Source organism: Ahaetulla prasina, chromosome 2 (assembly GCF_028640845.1).
Source record: "Ahaetulla prasina isolate Xishuangbanna chromosome 2, ASM2864084v1, whole genome shotgun sequence".
NCBI classification, from domain to species: domain Eukaryota; kingdom Metazoa; phylum Chordata; class Lepidosauria; order Squamata; family Colubridae; genus Ahaetulla; species Ahaetulla prasina.
This window is the reverse complement of record NC_080540.1, coordinates 120,703,674-120,729,045: the sequence shown is the minus strand read 5'-3', so window position 1 is coordinate 120,729,045 and position 25,372 is coordinate 120,703,674. Positions and strand designations below refer to the sequence as shown.

At 43.5% G+C, this 25,372-nt stretch overlaps 1 long non-coding RNA gene across 1 annotated transcript in view; it reads left to right on the top strand.

Moving 5' to 3' along the window:
- Positions 1-25,372, top strand: part of LOC131193255 (uncharacterized) — a 39,351-nt gene that overhangs the window by 2,775 nt on the left and 11,204 nt on the right. The gene's annotated exons all lie outside the window — the stretch shown is intronic.

Genomic DNA, 25,372 nt, shown 5'->3' with positions numbered 1-25,372 from the left:
TCATAGGAAGAATTAGGAACTAGATATTAAACAAGGAGAGAAATATAAACCTATAGGATTAGAAATCAGTGCTTCTTCTATTTTAGTGAGCCAGTATGCTCAAAACATTTAAAAATATAAATGCTCTGAATATTTCCAGAATTCTTTCTAAGAGTTAAGACAATCCCCAGTTCCAAGCCGTAAGAAACTTCCTAGCTACTCAGATAAATCCTTAAGTCAGCAGAAAACAAGACTAGCATGAACCTGTCTCAGGGGTGAAATGTAAAATTTGTTACTACCGGTTCTGTGGGCGTGGCTTGGTGGGGGGGATGTGACTGGGTGGGAGTGGCCAACTTTTTTTTTTTACTTTTAAAGGCATTTTTTCTACAACCTCTTCAGCTGAAGAGGTTGAGAAAAATACTTTTAAAAAGTTCAGACGATCCCAGCTGAGCAGCGGTCATCAGAGGCTTTTTAAAAAACTTTTAAAAGCATTTTTTTCAGCCAAAGAAAAAATGCTTTTAAAAGTAAAAAAAAACCCCTCTGATGATCAGGTGGCTCAGCTGGGCATGCCAGGGGGTGGGGGAGGGATTTTTGCTACCAGTTCTCTGAACCACCCAGCACCATTGCTACCAGATCGAGCGATCCAGTCCGAACCGGGAGCATTTCACCCCTGACCTCATTGTTGATCCTCTCTTGCCTTTGTTTCAAGTCATTGCAATTACCTGAGTTCCCTTCCAGGTATTGGCTGACAAGGCCTAAGATTTTATACATCTGGCAGCTATCTTTGACTTAGGCCTAACCTAGGCTTTGACCTGGCCTACGGAGAAAACCCTACTTTGATAGGGTTTTAAGGATGTCTCGCTCATGGACTGGAAATGACATAATAATAATAATAATAATAATATCAGAGTTGGAAGAGATCTTGGAGGTCTTCTAGTCCAACCCCCTGCCCAGGCAGGAAACCCTACACCATTTCAGACAAATGGCTATCCAACATTTTCTTAAAAATTTCCAGTGTTGGAGCATTTACAACTTCTGCAGGCAAGTTGTTCCACTGATTAATTGTTCTAACTGTCAGGAAATTTCTCCTTAGTTCTAGGTTGCTTCTCTCCTTGATTAGTTTCCACCCATTGCTTCTTGTTCTACCCTCAGGTGCTTTGGAGAATATTTTGACTCCCTCTTCTTTGTGGCAACCCCTGAGATATTGGAACACTGCTATTATGTCTCCCCTAGTCCTTCTTTTCATTAAACTAGGCATACCGAGTTCCTGCAACCGTTCTTCATATGTTTTAGCCTCCAGTCCCCTAATCATCTTCGTTGCTCTTCTCTGCACTCTTTCTAGAGTCTCAACATCCTTTTTACATTGTGGCGACCGAAACTGAATGCAATATTCCAAGTGTGGCCTTACCAAGGCATTATAAAGTGGTATTAACACTTCATGTGATCTTGATTCTATCCCTCTGTTTATGCAGCCCAGAATTGTGTTGGCTTTTTTGGCAGCTGCTGCACACTACTGGCTCATATCTAAATGGTTGTCCATAGGACTCCAAGATCCCTCTCACAGTTACTACTATTGAGCAAGATACCACATATCCGGTACCTGTGCATTTTTTTTTTGGCCTAAATGTAGAACCTTACTTTTTTCACTGTTGAATTTCATTTTGTTAGATAGTGCCCAATGTCCAAGTCTGTCAAGATCTTTCTGTATCTTGAGCCTATCTTCTGGAGTGTTGGCTATTCCTGCCAGCTTGGTGTCATCTGCAAATTTGATGAGTTCCCCATCTATCCCCTCGTCCAAGTCATTGATGAAGCAATATCATGACGATAGCACAGGAAAAAGGCATTGCCAGGTCACAGTTCTGCCACAGTTAGGTGGAAGTGGGAAAGGACTGTAAATGTGATTTGTCCAGGTTTCTCATATTTCCTGAAAATGTAAATAATAGAGAGGTATATAAATATTATAAGTTGAGAAGAGATGCTATCATCTGTTCTAGAAGCTGGTCAATATGCTTAATTGCCTTCTTCCCTGAAGTTCTTTTACCTCAATATTGCTATCTCTGTATTTGCCTCAGTTTAGCCTTATAATTTTGCCACTTAAATTGGTGGCCATCAATTTCATAATCTCATGTTATGTTAATCCCAATTATTAAGACTAAGGGTGAGGTAACATGATATCCCCCTTAAGTAATGTATACTTTTGTCCAACCAATTGTATAGTTTACTGTTCATTTGAAATATATAAACTCACGAACTGGCCAGATTAGGCATAATGTCAGATACACACACATATCTGCAATGTCTTTTGCTTTCACTAAAATAGCTGTTAAGGTTGGTAAGGAAAATTTGGATCCAGACACTTACTTTTCTTCACCCCTCCCCCCATCATGTCCCTAATTCACTCTCTTCACTATTTAATTTGGAGACTGTTCTGTTAGCCCATTCATTCATGATAATTAATTAAAGAAACAGCTGAGAAAGTACTTGGACGCTATCTGTAGAGTTGAGAAGGCATTAAAAATCTTGCAACATTCTTAGGAATTAGATCAGGGCAAAGCCTCCCCTCCTTTTTGTTAGGGCCTGTTGGAAATCATCTTTGTGATGAAATGGTAAAGTGTTGCATTATGCTGTTATTGCACATTGCATTATTAAAATCCAAGTAAAGGGTTAATTGCACAGTTCCTTATAAGGACAGCCAGCCAGGAAGTGAGGAGGAGAGAGGGAAAAAGATAACACAAAGGCAGAGTAGAAACTGTGAGAAAAGAAGAGACCATTAGTAGACATTAAAGAGAAGCATTGCTTATCCTTTTAGGAAACGAATCTGTCTGTAAATAAGTGCAGAGTTCAGCCTCTAAAACCTTTTAGTTATATAAACCACTGATAATTTGAGCAAATGAGAGTGCAATAAAGTCCCTAAAATATGATTGTGCCAAGAAAAAGGAAGATAAAAAAGACTGTCAGTATAAAGGCATCAGATTTTGGGATGACCCCAGGGAGATTTTAAACTGTACTGATTCCCCAGTAACTTAAAAAGTGGCCCTTCATGATAGTACCTTAGTCCTAGAGCGTGAAACCAGTAAAACTGTTGAAACTTCCCTTCCTACAAATTCTATGACCCAGACACGACAGATAGCCTAGATACTGTGGACATTATGAGAAAAGTCTTGCTGGCCCATCAAAGAGGAACAACTCATCCACCACTATGGCAACCAGAGGCCTTGAAAAGCACATTGGCTAAATCTGTAGCCACTTCCTTTTACTCTCAGTAGATTGCATATAGATGTGCCTTAGCTCTGTTCTAATTCTGGAGCAACTGCAGAATTAGTTCTAGATTAGATTTAGATTGTGGGTTTATCCGGACCTCTAATGCTCTAAGGCAGGAAGCCACAACCTCAAACCAAGTAATAAACGCCAGAAAATAGCTGTATCTGGTAGCTGTCCAAGCAGAGCAGCAATATTTGTCATCGTGATATAAAGGATCTCTCTCTACCTTAGCATCTGGTTTCAGAGAGACACATGATCTGCTGTCTTGGATGCCCTTTGAAGTTGCCCCATGGGGATGCATTTCCAAGGGCTTCTACAGCACAGCCAACTATCTATATGCAGATAATGAGCTTCTGCTCAGTTATGTGGTGTTTAAAGCACAGCCTTTGGAACTCAGCTTTGTGCTTAGAGATATTGTAATTTTGTGCATGGCTGCATTGGAATACTCCTGCCATCTAGTGGGAGAAAGTAAAAGCAAACAGCTGGAGATAATTAAGCATTTTTTCCTCCTTTGCCCTGTAGATGTTGTTATGTTCGGGCAATGAAGAGGCAGGAGATGATACAAGTGACAACAGCTCTTTGGTTTATTGTGATCCCAGCAAAAGCCAACAGGCAAAAACCCCTCTTTAAATAGTATTTTGGCTGAGGCATCAGCCAATCAGCAACGTGCATTTTCCCGCCCAAATTTCCCTCCTAAAATTCAAATACATTAGACTCCTCCCCTCCCAGAACACATTTTACCATATTTACATAGTTTTTTGCATAACATTTGCATGTTATTTTTCCACGTAGTCACGCAGGTAGACAGGGCGTCTCCTAACTCTTTCTGACCTGCGCAATTCATTCCCTGGGAGTGAGTCGAGCTGGTCGGAGGGACTGTTTGTTCCTCCCAGCTCCTCCTCTGGGCCATCCGGCCCTGGATTATTGTCAGAGTCATCCCTGCTGTCCTCTGGAGGAGCCGGTTGGCATCACTGGACTTCTTCAGACTCAGCTAAGTCCTCCGATCGCCTCGGGGTTGAGTTAGCTGTTGGCTCAAATATTGGGTAGTCAGGGTCTGGCTGTTTAGTTTCTGGATTGTTTTGTATTCTTTTTCGTAATTGATCTATGTGGCGTCTCCACACTCGGCCATCCCCCATGTCCACTATGTATGACTTTGGGCCCGTCACTCCTACAATTGTTCCCTTTAGCCACGCTGGGCCCTCACTATAGTTATGTGCCCATACCGGGTCACCTGTTGTCATTGTTCTGGTTCTTCCCTTTGTGCTTTGGTACCCATCAGGGGAGTATGTTGGGTTTAACCGATCTAGGGGGCACCGGAGTCTTCTACCCATTAATAACTCCGATGGGCTGCGGCCGGTGGTCACACAGGGAGTTCTATGTTGAACTGCCAGGAAGGTATCAATTTTGGATTGCCAATCTCCTGGGCTAATTCTAGATAGCGCTTCCTTGGCACTGCGTACGAAACGTTCTGCAAGTCCATTCGTCGCCGGGTGGAAAGGTGCCGAGAGGACATGTTGGATGCCCTCTTCTGCCAAGTACCCCTCAAACTGGGTGGCCGTGAACTGTGGGCCGTTATCGGACACTAGAGTGTCGGGCAACCCGTGTGTCACAAATAGATGCCTCAAGACTGTGATTACAGCTTCCGCTGTTGTGGTTTTCATGAGTAAAATTTCTAACCACTTCGAGTAGGCATTACCACAATTAAGAAGGTCTGCCCATGGAACGGCCCAGCAAAATCTATGTGGATCCTGGACCAAGGACCCTGGGGTTTCTCCCAATCCCTTATGGGGGCTGTTGGGGGTGGTGGCCTTGATTCTTGACATGCTTGGCATTTCCCTACCCGGTCGCTAATGTCTTTATCCATTTGTGGCCACCACACGTAACTTCTCACTAGGCTTTTCATCCTCACAATCCCCGGGTGGCCCACATGCAATAGTTCCAACACATGCCCTCGTAATTTCTCCGGAATAACCACTCTATCCCCCCATAACAGACAATCCCCTTGTACCGACAGTTCCGAATGCTTTTTTGTAAAGTCTTTGAAACGATCCCCCGGTGCAGCGGGCAATCCTCTCTGCACCCAACCGATCACAGTTCTTACGACAATGTCTTTGTAAGATGCCCTAGTCACTTCCGTAGATGTGACTGGGCCAGAGTCCAAAAAGTCAATTAACAAGACGGGCATCCCTGGGGTCGGGTCTTCAATAGTCTCTGGCAACGGGCATCTACTTAAAGCGTCCGCATGTCCCAAGTCCTTGCCCGGTCGGTGAGACAGTTTGTACGAATATGCTGCCAGGAAAATAGTCCAACGGGTCAGCCTGGGTGATAACGCAACCGGTGTTGGACGGTCCCCCGCCAAGAGTCCCAATAAAGGTCTGTGGTCTGTGACTATTTCAAATTGCTGCCCAAACAGGTACTCGTGGAATTTTTTAACCCCAGAAACTATAGCCAGGGCTTCCCGGTCTAGTTGGCTATAGTTCCTTTCCGCAGCGGACATCGTGCAGGAAAAATATGCGATAGGGGCTTCTGAACCGTTTGGTAACCTGTGGCTGAGGACAGCCCCTACCCCGTAGGGTGATGCATCACAAACTAGTACTAGTGGCAACGTCCCATTGTACTGAATTAGAAGGCTATCGCTGGACAAGAGAGTCTTAACGCCTTCAAATGCCTTAGCCTCATCCCTGCCCCAAGTCCAAACAGCTTTTTTCGCTAGCAGTTTATGTAGCGGTTCGGCTACCGTTGCCTTATTTTTTAAAAATACCGCATAGAAGTTTACAAGCCCCAAAAATGCTTGTAATTCCGTTTTGTTTTTTGGGGTTGGAGCCTTTCTAATGGCTCGCACTTTGCTCTCAGTTGGGTGGATGCCTTCCTTATCTATCCGGTAACCCAAGAATTCTACAGATTCAACTCCTATCTGGCATTTGTTGAGTTTAACCTTAAGCCTCGCAGACCTGAAAATGCCCAAAACCTTCCGCAATTTGACCCCTAATTCTTCCAAGTTTTCTGCTGATACCAGTACATCGTCGAAATATGGAACTACTCCTGGTAGACCTTGTAGGAGTCGTTCCATTAGGTTTTGTAATAACCCGGGGGCTACACTAACTCCGAACTGAAGTCGAGTGCATTTAAAAGCGCCCCGATGTGTGACAACCGTCTGCGCTTTGGCTGTTCCGTTGTCAACCGGTAATTGTTGGTAGGCTTGAGCCAGATCGAGTTTGGCAAAGACCTGTCCCTGCCCTAACGAGTGCAACAAATGTTGCACTACAGGAACGGGGTAAGCACTCTTTTGCAATGCTTTGTTAAGCGTTGCCTTATAGTCAGCGCAAATCCGGACTGATCCGTCCAGTTTGACTGGGGTCACTCTTGGTGTCTCCCATTTTGCATGGTCGACGGGGACTAGTATTCCCTGGCTTACTAATTTGTCTAGTTCCCTGTCAATCTTGGGTTTGAGGGCGAATGGGACCCTCCTAGCTTTTAATCTAATGGGAGCCACCTGGGGGTCCAAATTGAATGAAATGGGGGTCCCCATGTACTTGCCCAGGCTGTCTTGGAAAATGTCCTCGAATTCTCTCAACAGTTCGTCCTTCAGTTTGACTCCGCTTCTGTGAACCCCGGTTATTCCCATGCCCAAGGCGCGGAACCAGTCCAGACCTAGCAAACTGGGCAGGTTTCCATCTACGATGGTGATCGGCAGGGTTTTCTTGAATTGTCCATATTTCACTCTGACGGATGTGACTCCTCGAACAGGGATTCGGTTCCCTTGGTAGTCTTGCACTCTCAGCTTTTGGGGTTGCAGCTGGCGTTTCGCGACGTCTGGCAGGTCCCGTGCGACCGTGTCCCAGGATATAATCTTGATTGATGAGCCGGTATCCACCTCCATTTTACACTGCACTCCTTCAATGTAGGTCTTAGTGAATATTTTCTTTTCTATTCGTGTCGATGCGTGGCCCACTCGCACAGTGGTGTGATTCGACTTCGCGCCTTTTTTGAACTGGCCAATCCCTGGCCGCTTCGCTGAACTGGCGCCCTGTTGATTGGCCGGTTTGAATCTTTGGCGGGAAGGTTGGGAGGCTCGACAGGCCTGAGCTATGTGTCCTTTCTTTTCACACCGCCGACAAATCGCGTCTTTGAACCTGCAATTCTGTCCTTGGTGTTGGCCTCCGCAACTCACGCACTCGTCCCGGTCGCCTCTCTCCGGCCTCCCAGTGTGGAAAACCTCTTCTTCTTCCTCACCGTCCAATTCGGCCTGGATTTCTTCGCTGTGGACAGGCGTTGCTTTCACCGTGGCATTCGGCGTGTTCGGCTTTTGTAAGGTTTCCGCCGCTTTGGTGGACATCTCGTGTGCCCTGGCCTCATCCAGGGCTATCGCCAGGGTTAGGTTGCTTTTTGACAGCAGCCGCCTCTGTAGTCGGATGTCCCTGACCCCACAAATGAGTTGTTCTAATAAAGAGTCCTCCAAGTCTCTATACTCACAGTGGTTTGCGGCTTTCCTTAATGCGGCCATATACCCGCTTATCGATTCGCCCTCTCGCTGAACTCTTTGCCTAAACTCGAACAGTTGTACAAACTTCGATGGCACCGGCACGTAGTGTGCTCGTAGCGTCGTCTGTAGCATTTGCCATGGCACTGACTGTACCGGCGTTGGTTCCAACAGCGATTCGGCGGTATCGAAGACTTCTGGCCCACAGTGGCTCAGGAAGTAAGCGCGCTTCCTATTATCCGATACTCCTTGCAGTTCGTTAGCTTCGAGGAAACACTCGAAACAAGCCATGTACGACCCCCATTTCTCCTTGGCTGGGTCGAATGGCGCTGGCGGCGTATAGCTAGACATCGCTATGTATCCGCTCTTGATACTGGCTGGGTTTGAAATTACGTTGCTCCTTCAGCTCTTTTCCTAGTCTCACTGCCTTCAAAATCCCACCCTCATCGCCAATGTTACGTTCGGGCAATGAAGAGGCAGGAGACGATACAAGTGACAACAGCTCTTTGGTTTATTGTGATCCCAGCAAAAGCCAACAGGCAAAAACCCCTCTTTAAATAGTATTTTGGCTGAGGCATCAGCCAATCAGCAACATGCATTTTCCCGCCCAAATTTCCCTCCTAAAATTCAAATACATTACAGATGTCTTACATTTTTTCTCCAAATTTAATTGAGCTTTTACTTGGGCTATGAGTCTATTATGTTTATATGTGATATGCAGCTGGATGGAAAACAGTATAGTTTCGTCTGAAATGTATAAACACTTCAAATTTATTTTGAAAATGTGAACATCAAGAGAAGGGCTACTTCATCATGTTTAGTGGATGTGTAAAAAAGCTAGAATGTTTTGGATTTGAATATATACATTGATTGAGAAGATTTTAAAGATTAATATATAATTAATCAGAGTTACCTTGTGGTAAGATGGGTGGCCAATAAGTTTTATAACTAAGTAAGTAGATTGCAACCAGAGGTTTTTCTTTTGACATTGATAGACAAAACAATTGGTGAAGATGATGGAGCATGCAGAGATGGCTGAATTAATTTCTTTGATCAGAGAAAAGACAGTCTCTATGTTTATTGCAGTCTGAAAACCCCTGGTAGATTTTTTGCATGGAACAGAAAAAACCCATTTATAAGTTATGGTTCTGATGATTAGCCAGAATAAATTACATATAAAAAAGTTATATTGTAAATCAGGGGTCTCCAACCTTGGTCCCTTTAAGACTTGTGGACTTCAACTCCCAGAGTTCCTCAGCCAGCTTTGCTGGCTGAGGAACTCTGGGAGTTGAAGTCCACAAATCTTAAAGGGACCAAGGTTGGAGACCCCTGTTATAAATCATGTGTGGCAGGGCTGGCATTGATGCTGCCCTCTGGATGTGCCAAGCCTCGCCCCCGTCAGCATCGAAGGCTGGGGTGGCATTGCTGAGTGCCACCACTCCCTCTGTTTGGCATTCTGGGCTTCAATCCTGCCGGGGTGCTGAGCAAGTCCTCCTCAATGGCCAGCAGAAGTAGCTGACCTCCCTGATGTAGCCTATGAATAAGAGGGGGACACAAGAAGCCCCACAGCCAGACCCCAGAACGATTGAATGAACAGGTGGCTCTCCTTCAGGGCAAGGGGCAGCAGGGCCCTTTGGGCTCCTCCAGAGAACCAGCAAACGCGTCCTCCCCTCTTCCCAAAATCCTTACTCGCAGTGCTGATCAGGAGCCCTCCCCTTGTCATTTGTGGCTGGATACCTTGCCCTCTACAGCCCCCCCCTCCCCACCCCCGCGCTGCTCTGAACTGACAGGCGAGCGGCTCGGCTCATGGTGGGAGGGGGTCAGAGCCCCAAGCACTACGAACCAGGGCAGCCCTGATCGGGGACAAAATACTTTTTCCCCCTCCCAGCCCCCTCTTCCACAGGGAGAGGCCCTGGGAACCCCATCTGATGGATCCCTCGTACTCTACAGCCCCCTTCCTCTGATCTTTTATGGCAAAGAGATGCGAACCAGCCCTTGTCTCAGGCACTTTGGACAAAGGGGGGAGTGTTGTTGGCCTTCCTGAGCCTTCCTCTGAACTGCAGCCCTCGGTCTTCCACTCCCAAAGCCCGGAGTCCCTGCACCGATTGGCTGGCTGCAAATTGTCCTGGGCGGCCAAAAGCCCGACGCGAACTGTACTTCAATGAATGGGCCCTAGTGAAGGGACTGGGATGGAGGGGCCATGGCCGATGTGCTGGGGCAAAAGACTGGGGGAGGGCCAGCTGAGGAAAAAAGTTTGTGGCTAATAACACAGAGGCGAAAACCTTAAGGAGAAACAGGTAAGGTGAAGGGGTTCGAGCCGAAAAGTCCTAGACCTGACTAAAGAATAGGAAGCAGCAGACAATTTGGGGTCCTAGATATTATTCCTAGATTTGCCAGAATTTACTTTCAGGCATTTCCATATTCGGTGATATTATTAATAAGATATGGGAATGTACCTTCAACTCATCTGGAAGGTATTATACTGATTGGGAGAATTTTTGTCATCTCACATTTCTTCTGGATAAAGGTTTTAAGTGGAACTTCTACAGAGCATTCCACTGTCCCTCAGTCTCTTCTCCAAAGCACCTTAAACTTTTCACGTTAACCCAAGTATATAATTATCCTCACCTCTGCTGATTGTAAAATGATGTGAATAGACAGGGATCGCAGATTCTCTAACTGACCTATAGAAAAGTTCTGAAATCAGGAGGAAAGAAGAAAGTAGAAGAGAATAGAAGAAGGGAGGGAAAGGAAAGAGAGGAGAAGGAGAAGAAGGATTGTTGTAAAATAAGGGAGATGAAATGGTAGAAGAGCAATCCCGAGTATACTCAAATTTTTTAGGATAAAGAACGAACTAATATGAAAGTTAAAAGAAAATATTTATGATTAACAATGGATAAGAGACTGTACATTTAAGACATGTTTATGAGAAATAGAAATAAAAAACTTTTTCAAAAAAAAATAAAGAAAGAAAAGTTCTGAAATCTTTGTTCAATCAAAGTCATCTTCCTCTGAGCTAACACAGCTTCTGGAGTAACAAGAATCTCTCAATTCCTGCTCCACACAAAAAATACAGAAATAATCACACACCCCCCACCCATCCCCATGTTTTAGCACATGCTATGCACAGTTTATGACCATAGTGCAGGGATCTCCAACCTTGACAACTTTAAGACTTGTGGACTTCAACTCCCAGAATTCTGGCTGAGGTATTCTGGGAGTTGAAGTCCACAAGTCTCAAAGTTGCCAAGGTTGGAGACCCCTGCCATAGTGCACAAAATCTGAATGTTGTTAGAAGGGAAAATGTGACTGGCCAACAAGACACTGTTCTTCCTGAATATAAACTACCGTAGCACAGAAAGCCATAGTGATGGCATAACATCTAGTTTTGCAACCAGACACTTTCCACAACAATTTCAACTGAGTTACAAATTTTAGAATGGAACTGTTGGCAGAAATGTCCATCTGGGTTCAATTCCAAGTGGGGAGAAAGACACTGGAAACATGGAGACTGTTTGGAAAAATGGTTTAATGTTGGACAGGACCACATGGTTTGAGGTCCTGGGGCAATTGAGCACATGGGAGAGAGAGAGATGGAGAGATTTATACCCTCTCTCGGGCTTTGAATTTGAACTTCCTGTTCCTGTGGCAAGGGCATGTATTCTGATTGGTTGTCAGATTCCCGGGGCTATGCAGGGGTAACTTTATAGGCTGTCTTGAGTCCCAGGCTTGGTTGAACCCAGCTGGGTGATGCAATCTTCCCAGGTGGTGAGATGGGTAGAGGGCTAATCCTATTATGTTCTGAGGGTGAAGGTCTTTTGTTTTGTAGATAGACTGGCCCAGCCTTTTGTCTTGTAGATAGAATGGCCCAGTCTTTTTGGGGCTATTAACAAAGGTGGGGGGTTGCTTTCCAAGAGCATGTTTCTCCTTTTCTCATCCAGGGAGGTATAATATCCTGTCTTTTCAATATTGCCTAGACTATTTCATTCTTCTAGGAGAGGGGTGGGTGCTAACTTTCTACAGAGCATTTATGTTTGTTGGATCTCTCTCTCTCTCTCTCTCTCTCTCTCTCTCTCTCTCTCTCTCTCTCTGTGTGTGTGTGTGTGTGTGTGTGTGTGTGTGTGTGTGTGTGTGTATGTGTGTGTGCGCATGTGTGTGAGAGATAAAACAATGAGTTTGATTTGTTGAAATTGACAAGACTTTTGCCAGTTCTGGAGCAGGGTTTCTCAACAGTAACAACATATTGGCTGAGGAATTCTGAGAGATGAAGTCATTTTAAACATCTTTAAAAATGCCATGATTGAGAAACACTGTTCTAGATCAACACATGGAAATAATAGTAAACTTGGTGCTATATTTTCCTTTTTTTAAACGTCCAGGAGGGGTAATGAAGACCACGGAAAGTCAATCCAGACAGAACAATAGACCAAAAGCAAGGAAAGGAAGAAATCTTGCAAGGAAAGTCTTTAAATGGTGTTGGAAGAAATATCCATCTGGGTTCAGTTCCAAGTGGGGACAAAGACACTGGAAACATGGAGGCTGCTTGGAAAGATGGTTTAATGGTGGTCAGGATCACATGGCTTGAGATCCTGAACAGAAAAGGGGCTGAGATCCTGTGTGCTCCCTGGTTTTATGCTTTTTCTGAGCTTTGAACTTTCTGGGGCACAGGAAGAGTATCCTGATTGGTTGTCAGACTCCCAGGGGGTGGGAGCCTTAGCTAACATTGTAGGTTGTCCCTCAAGCTTGCCTGAGCCTTGCTGGCTGATGTAATCTTCCCAGGTGCCATGTGGTGAGATGGGTAGAGGCTAATCCTATCATGTCCTGAGGACCATGTCTTAATCCCATCACCCTGGAGCTGAAGGTCTTCTGTGTTGTAGATAAGATGTCTTTTGTCTTTCTGGGGCTATTAACAAAGGTGGGGGCCGCTTTCCAAGAGCATGTTTCTCCTTTTCTCATCCAGGAAGGTATAATATTCTGCTTTTTAAAATATTTCCTAGAATATTTCATTCTTCTAGGAGGGGTGTGGGTGCTAAATTCCTACAATCCCTACTTTTTTTTTTTTCAAAACGTGAGTTTTGAAACATGCTCTTGGCAAAAATTAAAATTGATCAAATCAGTGGGTGCTTTTAATTTTCCTGATGCAAAGGAAGCCATTGATAGAGACAACAGAAAAAAAGATTCCTTCAGTGGCTCCCAAAAGCTTTCAACCATGAAGGTCTAGCAGCCAGGGGAAAAGTTCTGGTAAGAATTTTACAGTATCCAATTTTCTATGCCAATTAATTTCAGCTGTTAGATATCACTTTCTGAGAGCTTCCAGTCAGGTCAAGCAAGCACACATCCCAAAATTTTCACAGCCATGGTTTTCCTTTAAATTACAGGCTGCCCATTTCCAAGGGTTGGTTACTGAACCTGCCCTAGCTCTTACTTTAGTCTATCCAAGATTTTTTTTTTCCAGTCCAAATTGAGGTTAATCAGTGTGCAATCCAGGCTTTTTCCTTTCTTAACAAAATAAATTACACAATGAGCCCTGGGACTTCTACTCATGAGACCACCAGTGCAACATATCTTGCTTTACTGGGCAACTGGGCAGCATCATTTGTGAGTCATAGTCAGGGCTTGGGTTTTGGATATCACTTTTTCTGCTATCTCTTCAAGAGAGGAATTGCCTGAGGGGGATGCCCCTCCCCCATGGAATTAGCAGGGAGATCTGACTCCTTGGGCTTTTAGTGCCACAGAGCAAAAATCAACCTAGAAGTCTTGTGTGGAGGTAAGTGAAGGGAATAGTTTCAGTCTAATTCTCAATGGTGTGTCTCTCTGTGTGTGCCTGTGTATGCAGCTACTTTTACAATACAGGCAATACAAACAATACAAACATGCTGGACAAATTTCCCTACCATTAGACAGAAATCTAAGGTGTTCAGAACTTGCTGTGGTAGCCACTCAAATACAATCCTTACATGAGTACTTTAGACTGATTACAATGTAAATGAGACAAGAAAGAAAACATTACAATGAATTTCCACCTCCCCATAGTCTTTCCAGTTGTCTTCTGGGAATTGAAAAGAGTCTTTAGTCTTTACTTATACATCTCAGAGTCCTTTCTTTCATATCTTTTGGGTGGCATGCTTGTTGGTCAGTCAGGTTTGGAAAGGTCTGCTCCAATCTGGTTGCTGTGATGACTTTCAGTGGGGGCTGGATTCAAACTCAATTCCTGACTCCAACAAATGGAAGGTCTCCTCTGGGGGCAGCATCTGGAACCATGTGCTCTGCTTCCACAGTTGCAGAGTCATCTTTTCAGGGCTGAAAGACATTAGAACAGGATCTCCTCCCCACTTTTGTGGGTAATCTTCTCAGGAAAGGCATTGTAACACGATTAAAGGGGGGTAGATATCTTGCAGGCAGAGTTTGAAAAGAAACAACACATCAATATTGCAGTTACTAAAAGGTAATGCAGTTTCAACAAAATGGAGACACAACTGATGAGAAAGAAAAAACTTCACATACTTCAGGAAGAGGATGAACAGGTAAAATCATTTAAATACACAGTAAATGCAAGACTGAATTTTTTTTTTCTCTTGTAAGTGAACTTAAAACGTTTCCTCATAAACTTATCTTGTAAGTGAACTTAAAATGTTTCCTTATAAACTTGAGTTGTTACTTTAAGATAAAGAGAGGAGAAAAAGCAGAAATGAAAAGTTCTGTACCCTATTGTGGCCACACGAAAACAGGGCAAAGGCTCTTTCTTTCTCTCTCTTCCCATTTTCATTGTTTCAACCTTTTGTTTTGTTTTCTCTAACAATTTAAAATTCTTGTCTCTAGAGATCAGATACATTTTACAGTTACAATTACCTCAAGGGCCCACAAAGACAGACATACACACATAAAAAACAAGGAGGACAAAGAGGAAAACAAAACTGAAATTTACACAAACACTGATCATTCCTGCCATAAATCTCAGTTAAATTAGGGAAGGCACAAATCTTAACAGACAGACCACGTGGTTCCATAGAAGACAGAGAAAGAGACAAACAAACAAAACAAACAAAATAAAAACCCAAACATTCCTACTTACATATTTCCCTTCTCTTTTAAGTACCTTTATTTAGCCAAATTTGTCTTCCTGGTGTTATCTCTTAGCAAAGCCCATTTTTTACACAATTTCTTCAATTTCTTTTCTCGCATGCCTGGCGCCTGCCTGGCGTCCCAGGCCCCAAGCATGTCTCTCAGGGGATTTTCCTCTACCCTCGAGCTTACGCTTCCCATGATCCTCGGAATGTGAGGCTCACTTTGTCATAGCCGGGTACTCCTGCAGTTTCGGGGGGAAAAAGGTATCCACGAAGGACTCCGACTCCCTTCTGTCGAAGTATGGGCCCCTTCCTTAAGGGAACTCTTATTTGAAGATCACCAATAAAAAAAATAGTGATCCCGGAGGACCTTGCTGCCCCTACAGCAGGTACGAGCACCTCCTCTCACTCCACATGCACCACTTTAGGCTTTGCTTTCCTTTTTAGAAACACCGATAGTTCCTATATATTTCTTTTTCCCCCTTCACACTTCTTTTCCTTTTGCTCGGCTTCCATTCCTTGAAAACACAAAGTTCCACATTTGGCTTCCCCCCCTTGCTTTCTCTATCCTACCGGTCACGGCTCGGTGGAGCTAGCAGTAGGTAGAGGTGCGGCTAGAGGTTGCTCAAAGAGGTGGAATCAGATTGTTTCCTCAGGTGGAATCCCACACACACACTTCCTCCTTCCCTAACAGAAGGTCCTGTGCTCTGGCAAAACCCCCATGCTCTCCAGACTTTTGGTCTTTCTGTGGTTAGGAAATGCACAGAGGAAGCAAGATCCAGCTGTGATTGGGAGAAGGGCTCTCTCATTCACACACATGCAGGCATACACATATTTCCCATGCTTTTCCATGCTTAAAATTAAAATTTAGAGGTACTCACCTTCTTTCCAAGCAGCCTTTGAGCTCAACACTCAAAACCCCTTTAAAACCTAGTTCCAAATGGCCAAGGTCCAGGAAAACTTACCCACAGACTCAATGGGTCTGCTGCTAGCAAGGGAGGCTTACCTGGGCCAGGTCCATTGGTTAGGTTAGCTTGGAGTCCCATCTGGGTCGCCAATTGTTGGAAGAAATATCCATCTGGGTTCAGTTCCAAGTGGGGACAAAGACACTGGAAACATGGAGGCTGCTTGGAAAGATGGTTTAATGGTGGTCAGGATCACATGGCTTGAGTTCCTGAACAGAAAAAAGGGCTGAGATCCTGTGTGCTCCCTGGTTTTATGCTTTTTCTGAGCTTTGAACTTTCTGGGGCACAGGAAGAGTATCCTGATTGGTTGTCAGACTCCCAGGGGGTGGGAGCCTTAGCTAACATTGTAGGTTGTCCCTCAAGCTTGCCTGAGCCTTGCTGGCTGATGTAATCTTCCCAGGTGCCATGTGGTGAGATGGGTAGAGGCTAATCCTATCATGTCCTGAGGACCATGTCTTAATCCCATCACCCTGGAGCTGAAGGTCTTCTGTGTTGTAGATAAGATGTCTTTTGTCTTTCTGGGGCTATTAACAAAGGTGGGGGCCGCTTTCCAAGAGCATGTTTCTCCTTTTCTCATCCAGGAAGGTATAATATTCTGCTTTTTAAAATATTTCCTAGAATATTTCATTCTTCTAGGAGGGGGGTGGGTGCTAAATTCCTACAATGGCTTCATTTACACTCACTTTACATTCAGAATTGCTTAAGGCTGCAGTGATGAAAAGCCCCAAGAAGACATAAAACAAAAAATAGGAAAATACTGATTATTTAGAATAGAATAATATGCTCTCAGTGTACATAAAAGAAAAGATACCTTCATCAAGGTGCAACACTTACAACACTTAATGATAGTCATAGGGTATAAATTATGTGCAATAACGTATAATAATATATGTACTGAAGTAGCTACTGAAGTAGTAACTACTTTTCTATGATATATGGCAGTTGAGTTAGTATGGGTAGCGTTTGCTTGCTGAAGGAAAGGAGCAAAATCTTCAGCTATTATGATGAACTAATATTTTGACTTGCCACCAGATGGAGATGTTGCTCCATGAAGAAATGTATGATAGACGTGGGACAAAGAGTATTTGCTCCAGAAGATCAGTTTTCACAATTTGTTACTTGGACTAATCTATGTCCCTGTCTCACACATCCAAGTGGCAGAGCACATGCTTTGCATGCAGGAGGTGTCATGTTCAATTTCAATAATCTTCAATAATCTTTGGCAGGAGAAACGGTTTGTGCCAAACTCCCTGGACAGCAGCTGAAAATCCAGCATACAGAGTTCTGAAACAGATGGAGAAATAGTTTACTGTCATTCAAGAGAACTGAGTTACAGGGAAATCTTTGTCAAGCTTCCAGAGAAATAAACAAAAATCAGGTTATTCCTAAGAGCGAGCTAGCCTCATTAGCCCTTTCAGAAGCTGTGATCTAAAGACTTAGATTTCAAGGATGTAACAAATTCCTCTTAGTATTGTTCTGCTAGCTCAAACCATCTAGATTATTTTCATTCATTAATTTGTAACAATGGAACATGATTTTCTGTTTTGTTTTTCGAGCTAGACCCTCAAAGGCCCATTTACACACCTAAAACAGAATATATGTTTCTGCATATCCCAGATATAAGCACAGCTGCAGAAATGGGAAGATAAGAACTGAATAACTAAAGTTATTTTAGGTTATTGAACTTTAAAATTGTTTATACGCCATCAAATTGTTTTGACTCCTAGCAACCACATAGACTTTCTTCATGATGATCTTTCCATCTTTCAAGTCTCTCAACAATGCATTTGACACCACTGTTAACATACTAACTAGTGTTATAAATGTAAATATTAAACATAATTTATGCTGCTTTTCTACATTAAAATCATTCATGATAGAAATCTGAACAAGGGGAATTTTATGTTCCTAAATTTTGACACAGAAGGCGACTGATAACTAATATGGAGGATGCAAATTTTCCAATTACTCTGAAGAACTTTCAAAGCCCTTTGCCCTGAACAACAATTGGCACACAAGGTGTAGGTCCATCGCCAAGCAGTGTGTGAGAAGAGCTGTGGCTTCCCTTTTACAAAATCAGCATAACTGGTTGAAATTCTCTTGACCCAGCCCTTAATTTCCAGTTTATTCTGTTATTCATAAATTATATCCCTGAAGCTCTTCTGTTGCATTATTCAGTTTCCTCTTATCACTAGAGTGAAGATGACTGAACTCAACGGTAAAGCATAAAATATGCTGCATTAGTACCTGGTACTGCAAGTAAAAATGAGTGTGAACAGAGTAAGTATAAGCCAGCAAGTCCTTTGGTGTTATTTGGACTGTAGATATTTTAGCTTTAGCATATTAGTTGCGTGAAATTTAATTTCTTGTACCTCCCCTTCCACAGCATGATTAGGGAATCATGTTTCCTTGTGGTACAAAAGCAGAGAAAGACTGAAATCAACTAGTAGCTAACAACAGAAATTCAAGAATAGCCCACTACATAGTATGTTCACAACTTTGGGGTGTGAACAAGAAATTTTCTATCAGGTGTGTTGATCATACTCAACACATGGAGAAATGCAGACCTTTGATTTGAACCAATTATTGTTTCTGGGGGAGTATAGTTGTAGTCTTGGCCCTGCTGGCTGGAATCTCTGGTCCTATCCACTGCTGACCCACAGGATGGGAAAAAAAGTCCCTATCCTTTCTTAGTGACATGATACGTTATGGTTCGTCGCATAGTCAGCCAGATGTTCAGATGGTATTTGGCATTTTTATCCACCCATTGAGTCCTTCTCAAGGACCTGGGATAGGCAAATGTTGATGTTTGTTAGAGTTGTTCGTTAGACGTTTGTTAAATGGTGTTAGAGGTATGATGTAAATCCAAGTAACACTGCCTTTTGTAATTGACTGATGGTGAATTTATCAATGCCAATAGTATTCAAGAGATGCTCCAATTGTTTTGAGATTGCACCCAAAGCACCTGTTACTACTGGTACAACCTTTGCTTTCTTTTGCCACAGTTGTTCTATTTCTATTTGCAAGTCTTTGTATCTTGTTATCTTCTTCAGTTCTTTCTCTTCTATATTGCTGTTTCCAGATACAGCCATGTCCACTATCCAGTCGATGATGATGATGATGATGATGATGATTAATAATCAACTACTGTGCAAGTCTCTCCTGGAGATTTTGATTCCCAGAAGTAGAGCTGGAAAAAGTAGTTATAATGGTGCTCCAAGCGGCAAGCAGGAATTACTTGTTCAGATTCTCTGCTAATCACTGACTTAATAAGCTACTCAGCAAAGGAAAAGGACAACCTTAATTTATTATAAATTCCCATCAGCAGACAGGCATATTTTTTTGCTTTCTGCATATTATACACAGACATTACATCAGTACTTAACATGGCTGGTCTGTCAGAAAGCATGACACTGTGACATAGAACAAGCCTGCAATAAATCTTTAACAGCATCTTACTGCATCTCCCCTTTAAAAGAGTCTCTCTGAAAAGCGGAGAAACTGACCAGCGGCAAGGGCATCGCTGGCCCTTGGTTTCATCCAGAGTTGGATGCTTCTCCCTCAAGTGTCCCACATATTTATCTTTTCAATATTTTTTCAAGCCTTGGTGCCTTATTGCACTATTGATCAGGCAAAGCCCAGAATAATCAATGAGGCATAAAGAATTTTCCCCAGATGACAGAGGAGCAATTAACTGAAGTAAAGGGACAGAGCCTTAGCTCGTTTAATTAATTAATGAGGTCACTTTGGCAAGCGTTTCATTAAAAAAAAAAAAAAAACCTCTGGGAAGAAGGTTTCCAGCAGGGTGGGTCCCATGAGGGAAGCCATTTTCTGTGGAAGTGATATCACACGCTTAGACTCTTCACCCAGGCTGTTGAATGGGAACGGATATCCAGCTGCTTTCAAGTCCAGTGCAGGAAGAGCTGAATTCAGGGGTGGCGGGAATTACGCTTTATTTTAACCCAGCAGGGGATGACATGACTTTTCTTTTCCGAAAAAAGCAGATCAATATTTGAGTGATGTGGCAAATTTCCCGTTAGGAGAATGGTGTGAGCAGGGACAGAGGACAATGGTTGTCAGGATTATGATGCAAATTCAACATTCCAGTTAACGGTGACAGAAATACCACCTAAGAATACCGTTAACCCTCAGAGACTGGAGTTCATTTCATCAGACACATCAGAAGAGGATTCTGTCCCTTGTGCATTTAGGCTGTTCAAAAAATGTGACATGTCAAGATGTGATACAGTGTCATTGCTTTTTCGGCACCAAATCCACATGGCTGCTACCTTCAATTAAGCGCAGGCTTCATTGTTTTCAGAAAGATAGTGGCTTTTGAACCCAGTGGGAATTCCTTCTGCATTGGAATGCATTCTTCACAGGTTGGTGCAGGTACTTCTTCAGAACAAAGTAAGACTTTGTATACGGGCTAATTTGTAAGGGCTGTCAGAGCTATTATGACGATTTCTATAAGGAAAGGTAGTGTCTACAGGAGGTCTTGAACTAAATAAGGAGGCTTTGGATTTGGCCGTTTCTTAACTTTCCTATGTAATGGGGCACATTATGCCAATAAAGGAGAAATGAGGGATCCTTGGTGCTCTCTGAGCTTGCTTGTTTTCTTGCAGATGTTTCATTACTTAAACTAGGTAATATCATCATTGCTAGTACAGGTATAGTTTGGGTAATAAAATGTCTGCAAGAAAACAAGCAAGATGCAGTTTGATGCTGTTCTGATATTTTATATTTCAGCTTGCTTCATTCTCAGCAGGTATAACCAATGGCGTGAGATTGGGAGAGTTGTAGCAAGACATCCAGAAGGCATCTAATTGCCTAACCCTGTCCTATGACATATTCTGACCTAAATGACAAATTAGTTCACATATGAAGTCTTACTTTGTTCTGAAGAACTACCTGCACCAACTTACGAAGAATTCATTCAAATGCAGAAGGAATTCCCATTGGATTCAAAAGCCACTGTCTTTCTGAAAACAATGACCTAAAAGGTGCAAAGACAGACCTCACATAAACATGAGTTTAAAATATTTGGGTGGAATATATAGTATAGCATCATAAATTCCTGCATCAGTGTTCTTCAGGTGGCTTGGTATAAAATTGCCATAAGCCCAAAAGGAAGGACATTCTGAATGTAATTTATGGGAGCTGTAGACAATCTTACCTGGAGAGTACTAAATTCTGCACCAGGTCTCTCTCTCCCTCCCTTTCTCCCCCCCCTCTCTCTCCCACCCTCCTTCCCCCTTTACCATTAGCTAAGTCTGCTAGAGCTCAAAGAGAGAAGAGGAGGATGCTACATACAGAAGGGTGCCTCCTAAAGCAAGGGTCCCTAACCCCTGGTCTGTGGCCCGGTACCAGACTGTGGCCCACTGGGAACTGGACCATGCAAGTGGTGGGTGAACATGTGAAACTCCATTTGCAGAAATGGTGGGTTTGGGTGTGAAACATCCCCCCCCCAGCTGCCACTGCTAGTGCCAGAAATATTGGTGATTGCTGTTCTAAAGAATATTAGGTTAACACTCCCCTTCATACTTTCTATAAAGTTGTGGAGGTATGGTGGATAAGCAGAACAGAACTATCTCTGTTCTAAGCACTCTGTTAGCCACATAGCTGGACCAGCTATGTGCAGAAGAGACCTGCCTGCACTTTATTTATATTGCTATTTTATTTATTAATCCTCTAAATGTGACTTTTAAGGCCCCAGTGTTGCCTTATGAATAATGAAGCATGTCCCACTAAAGAGTACACCTAGACACTGAATGCATTTGACTGGCAGCATGGCTGATGAATGCTGAGTGTTACAGCCATCCTGTGTATGCAAAAGTTAATCCATCTCCTTGGGGAAATTAGCTATGCCAGAGGATGAGGGAAGGGCAGGCAATGTCTCTGTAGGAAAAGAAAACTTATTCCTCCACCAATCTCATGTATGGAATAGAAAACTGGCAAGAGGGCATGTTGGAGGGTTGGTGTAGTGTTGGGCAATGGTGGGAGACGAGGATATTGGTACAAGAGTGGTAACCCCACCACGCATCAAGGAAAGTTGTTCAGTCCAAATGCAATTCAAAACTCAAGAAGTTGCTTAAAATATGCTCCTTCAGTTTCTATCAGATCTAGGCAGTGAACCCCAGATCATCATTTGACTGAGCAAAGATTTTGTTTGTCTTCCACCATCCATATTTTTTTCTTATCCCTTAATCCAGGGGTGTCCAAACTTGGCAACTTTAAGACTTGTGGACTTCAACTCCCAGAATTCCTCAGCAGCCCCTGCCTTAACTTATTTGTCTGATCTAAATATAATCCATTAGTCTCTCTCGGCCCCATTTGTTAACACTTTCAATATTTCTTTTATTCATCCTAAATCACAGTAAAAAAGGAAAATCTTTTCTGATTTCATTTGGCTTCTTATCTATTTTGTATTGAGTAAACTTCATTGCACAAGTGAGTCTGACAAAGTCTGCTTTCTGTCATATTTATTGTACTAAATTGTAAATAATGTACTGTATTGTAGTAACAAGTAGTGGTTAAAGTCCTGGCCTAGAAACCAAGAGATTGGGAATTCTAGTCTTCCCTTAGGCATGAAAGCTCACTTTGGGCCAGATGGGCATGATCTGTGTTCTTTCAGCCAAGGCATGATGGATGGATGAAGATGTGCCTTTTCTGCTGTAATGCCTACCCACTCTGTAACATCCATTTTCCTGAGATTAGAATAGCCCTGACCCTGTTTTGGCATTTCAGAAGGCCTTGAAGACCTGCTTAGGTGGTTGGGCCTGAGCTTGTGAGTATGTGAGGGACTCTGTTTCCTGATTATGTTGACAACTTCAGATTATAGCGGTATCTGATTATAGGCTGATTAATTTTTCTTTTTAATTTTTTTCCTATATTGTGTTTTGATTGGCTTTTATGGTTGTTTGACATCCAGAATCACTGGTATGAGATGGACAGATAGACAAACAAACAAACAAACAAACAGTACCAAACATGACTTGTCAACATCTTTGTTCTACTAGGTCTTCCCAATATTGCCTTCATTGCATTCCCAACCTTTGAGTGAGCTAATTGATCTTAGCTAGATTGGTCTTAATGTTTTTTCTCTCTCACGATTAACCTGATAGCATCTTATTGCTACTCAAAGATGTAAAAAATCTTTTATACTGCACAACTCATTAATCAGAGGTAACATTAGGTGATCAGTAGTGGGTGGAAGCAGAGACAGACTTATAGGTCATCTCAGGCTGATGTGAGCTCCTCTTTTGTGCCTGGTCACTCTTGGTTACCTTCATTCTGTTGTCTCTCTAAAGAGTTGTACTGGACTCATGTTCTTATCTAAATTGTGCAATATTTGCTCAGCTGTTAGTTCTATGTACTGGGTAGTAGAAGGGTGGAGTAACAAAACACAGGAATGATGTGACTTTTGGAACATACGAGAAAGAATGGACCGGTTTAGCTCTGCCTGGTAAGGCCTGTTATTAAGAACACAAAGCCTGCAATTATTGCAGGTTCGAGCCCGGCCCAAGGTTGACTCAGCCTTCCATCCTTTATAAGGTAGGTAAAATGAGGACCCAGATTGTTGGGGGGGCAATAAGTTGACTTTGTAAATATATACAAATAGAATGAGACTATTGCCCTATACATTGTAAGCCGCCCTGAGTCTTCGGAGAAGGGCGGGGTATAAATGTAAACAAAAAAAAAAAAAAGAAATCTGGAAGCTGGTATATGGTATATAAAGAAAGGAAGGAAAAGGAAAGAGGAGGGACATCCTAGTACATATAAAAAGGTAAAGGTTCCCCTTGCACATTCGTGCTAGTCGTTCCCGACTCTATGGGGCAGTGCTCATCTCCGTTTCAAAGCCGAAGAGCCAGCACTGTCCAAAGACGTCTCCATGGTCATGTGGTCGGTGTAACTAAACGCCAAAGGCACATGGAATGCTGTTACCTTCCCACCAAGGGTGGTCCCTATTTTTCTGCTTGCATTTTTTGCTGTTAGGTTGGCAGAAGCTGGGATGAGTAATGGGAGCTCACCCTGTTATGCGGCACTAGGGATTTGAACCACTGCACTGCTGACCTTTCAATCAACAAGCTCAGCTTGTCCCTTCCTAATACATACTTGTACTTGTAATTCTTTGTGACGTTATTTTTCTTCCAAGAAACTTGTTGATTATAAGGTGAGATACACCAGAAGGAGCCAACAGATGAGGGTAATATCCTATTACCAAATCCCTTTTTCCAATTACATGATTGTTCAATGGTTTTCCTGCTCTCTAGTTACATGTGTAAGGGGGAAACAGCAAATCCAGAGGAATCAATAAATTACTTTAACATGTGTGGCCCATACGTAACCAGGACAATATTCTTTGCAGTGTATCTAAAGAGACACAACAGAGAGGCAGGTTAGGGGTTGGACAACAATCATATTGTTATATCTTTTCATAAGCACTTTAATTCAGCAGTGGAGAAAAGCCTGTTATTCATATGCTGTTCTTTATCTGTTTCTTCTAGATATACCATGTTTCCCCCAAAATAAGACATGTCTAGATAATAAGCCCAATCGGGCTTTTCCATGCATGCAATAATATAAGCCCCGCCACCCCTGCAAAATAAGCCCACCCCCCCACTACTTAAATACATGCACAGCTGGTCCCACCATTTCCTCTGGTTGCCACACAACCATAATGAGTTGAGGAGGTGAAGCCAGAGGAGGGGAAGGGGGGGACATGCCCTCCCCTCCCTGTTGTTTGTGCCGGCCAAGTGGCCCAACACATCCAACTCCACTCCAATGGCAAGAGCAGCCTGGCTGCTTCCCTTCCCTGCAGTCTCTTTATTGAGAGGGGTGGCAGGGGAGGCAGGGGAGAAGCAAGACGCATGGAGTGAGATGTGGCTCCCCTTGCCATCTCTTCTCCCCCCCCCCATCTTGCTAGGCATGGTAGGGCTCCTGTGCCTTGCTTAGCCACTGCCCCCTTTAGGGATGCAATTTGGGGGTGGCAGATGGGGCGGGCGAGAAGCGGGACGCAGGTCTAACCTTTCAAGCTCCATTGCTTTCTTCGCTGCTGTGTCCAGGGAAACACACTGTAAAAGAAAGTCTTCTTGCAAGTTCGAGAAGTTTGATTGAATTCACGAGAAGGCTTTTTTTTACAGCGTGTTTCCAGGACACAGCGGCGAGGAACATGATGGAGCTGGAAAGGTAAGATGCGCATCCCACTTCTCACCCACCCTACTTGCCACCCCCAAATAGCATCCCTAAAGGGGGTGGGTGGATAAGCGAGGGGCAGGAATCCTGTCCTGTCATGCCCGGCAGGGGGTGGGGAGAAGAGACGGCAAAGGGAGCCACGTCTCGCTCCAAATGTCTCGCTTCTGCCCCACCCCACCTGCCACCTCTCTCAATAAAGAGATGGTGAGGAAGGGAAGCAGCTGTTGCCATTGGGATAGGGTGGGATGTGTTGGGCCACTTGGCTGGAGTGAAGAACAGGGTGGGGAGGCAACCGTAGCGACGGGACATCCAGTCCCATGCTTGCTGCCTCTTGTACCCCCAAAATAATAAGACCCCCCCCCCGATAATAAGGCCAAGCCCTTATTTGGGGAGAGAGTTCAAAAGAAAATAACACCCTGTCTTATTTT